Source organism: Mirounga leonina, unplaced genomic scaffold, assembly GCF_011800145.1.
Source record: "Mirounga leonina isolate KUSES-001 unplaced genomic scaffold, KU_Mleo_1.0 Mir_128, whole genome shotgun sequence".
NCBI lineage: Eukaryota > Metazoa > Chordata > Mammalia > Carnivora > Phocidae > Mirounga > Mirounga leonina.
This window is the reverse complement of record NW_023270320.1, coordinates 14,134,750-14,137,268: the sequence shown is the minus strand read 5'-3', so window position 1 is coordinate 14,137,268 and position 2,519 is coordinate 14,134,750. Positions and strand designations below refer to the sequence as shown.

The 2,519-nt window shown below is 52.1% G+C and overlaps 1 pseudogene; it reads left to right on the top strand.

Moving 5' to 3' along the window:
- The first annotated feature begins 264 nt into the window (after nt 1–264).
- Nucleotides 265–1,529, top strand: LOC118009844 (annotated as a pseudogene).
- The last annotated feature ends 990 nt before the right edge of the window (nt 1,530–2,519 follow it).

Genomic DNA, 2,519 nt, shown 5'->3' with positions numbered 1-2,519 from the left:
AGACAATGATGAAGTCTGCCTCATTGATTAACTCTCCCTTTCATAAATGATTTCTCTGTAGCATGTGATGTTATTTAATAGCGTTTTACCCACAGTAGAGCTTCTTCCAAAATTGGAGTCAATCCTCTCAAACGCTGCTGCTGCTTTATCAACTGAGTTTATGTCATATTCTAAATCCTCTGTTGTCATTTTAACAATCTTCACAACCTCTTCACCAGGAGTAGATTTTGTCTCAACAAAACACTTTCTTAATTCGTGGCAGCGGCGGGCGCAGAGTGAGGAGGAGCGCGGGGTCTCTCTACCAGTGTAGTAAAGCCCCAACGCCCTCACCATGGACTTCCAGCATCTCCCCGGGGGTAAGACCGGGAGTGGAGGCATGGCCTCCTCCTCCGAGAGCTACCGAGACCGCAGGGAGCGCCTCCGGCACCTGGCCCTGGACACCATCGACATCAACAAGGACCCATATTTCATGAAGAACCATCTGGGCTCGAACGAGTGCAAGCTGTGTCTGACCCTGCACAACAATGAGGGGAGCTACCTGGCACATACCCAAGGGAAGAAGCATCAGACCAACTTGGCCAGGCGAGCCGCCAAGGAGGCCAAGGAGGCCCTGGCCCAGCCAGGGCCAGAAAAGGTCAAGGTGGAGGTGATGAAGTTTGTGAAGATTGGCCGCCCAGACTACAAAGTGACCAAGCAGAGGGACACGGAGATGGGCCAGCAGAGCCTCCTCTTCCAGATTGACTACCCTGAGATCACCGAGGGCATCATGCCCCGCCACCGCTTCATGTCCGCCTATGAGCAGAGGATCGAGCCTCCTGACCATCCCTGGCAGTACCTGCTCACGGCCGCCGAGCCCTATGAGACCATCGCCTTCAAGATGCCAAGCAGGGAGATCGATGAGGCCAAAGGCAAGTTCTGGACTCACTGGAATCGGGAAACCAAGCAGTTTTTCCTGCAGTTTCACTTCAAGATGGAGAAGCCACCAGCCCCGCCGAGCCTCCCTGCTGGGCCTCCTGGGGTGAAGAGACCCCCACCCCCCCATGAATGGTCTGGCCCCCCCTCCCCGGCCGCCTCTGCCAGAGTCTTTGCCCCCACCACCACTGGGAGGCCTGCCTCTGCCACCCATGCTGCCCAGTGGGCCTGCACCCTCAGGGCCTCCGGGCCCCCCCCAGCTGCCCCCCCTCCCTGCCAGCTCCCGGTGTCCACCCCCCGGCACCAGGGGTCCACCCACCAACATCTGGGGTCCACCCACCTGCTCTGGGTGTCCATCCTCCCACATCTGCTGGGGTTCACCCCCAGGCCCCAGGGGTACACCCACCAGCCCCAGGGATCCACCCCCAGCCTCCTGGGGTCCACCTAGAGGCTCCTGGGGTCCATCCTCCAGCTCCTGGGGTCCACCCCCAGCCTCCTAGGGTTCACCCCTCAAATCCTGGGGTACATCCCCCAACTCCTATGCCCCCCCAATGCTGAGGCCCCCACTGCCCTCCAAAGGCCCTGGGAACATTCCTCCCCCTCCCCCAGCCAACTGAAAGGCAGCCCCTTCTCCAGGCAAGTCTGGTGTGTTTTCTTGTGTTCTCCTTCAGAGCTGAGTTTGGTGCTTTTGTACTGGGCTGTGTAGTGTCCGCACTGCTCATTAAACACCTCCCCTGAGGCCCGGCTTGCAAAAAAAAAAAAAAAAAAAAATCTTTTTTGGCTCATGCATAAGAGGCAACCCTCATCCGTTCAAGTTTGATCATGAGCTTGCAGCAATTCAGTCCCGTCTTCAGGCTCCACTTCTAATTCTTGTTCTCTTGCTATTTCTACCACATCTGTAGTTGCTTCCTCCCCTGAAGTCATGAACCCCCCAAAGTCATCCAGAAGGATTAGAATCAATTTCTTCCAAACTCTTGTTCATGTTGATATTTTGACCTCTTCCCATGCATCACAAATGTTCTCAATAGCATGTACAATGATGAATCCTTCCCAGAAGGTTTTCAATCTACTTTGTCCAGATCCATCAGAGGAATCACGACGGCAGCGCTAGCCTTACAAAGTGTATTTCTTTCTTTTTCTGATACCCAAAATAGTTTTATTTTAAATATTTACTAAGTTTAAGTTGTGCTAACTTCTGATACATAGAAATGTGTATCCAGGGCGCCTGGGTGGCTCAGTTGGTTAAGCGACAGCCTTCGGCTCAGGTCGTGATCCTGGAGTCCCGGGATCGAGTCCCGCATCGGGCTCCCTGCCCAGCAGGGAGTCTGCTTCTCTCTCTGACCCTCACCCCTCTCATGTGCTCTCTCTCTCTCATTCTCTCTCTCAAATAAATAAATAAAATCTTTAAAAAAAAAAAAGAAATGTGTATCCACATAACTATACTATATGTACATACATATATAAATACATACAAACATAATTCATATCCATAGTAACATTTTGAGCTTTACCTATGAAATTAATTTCAATTTGGGTCAAATATTTCATCTTTTACAGTAAATCTAATCTGTTCATGAGACTCTTCAATCCCTCTGAGGGAGGACTGG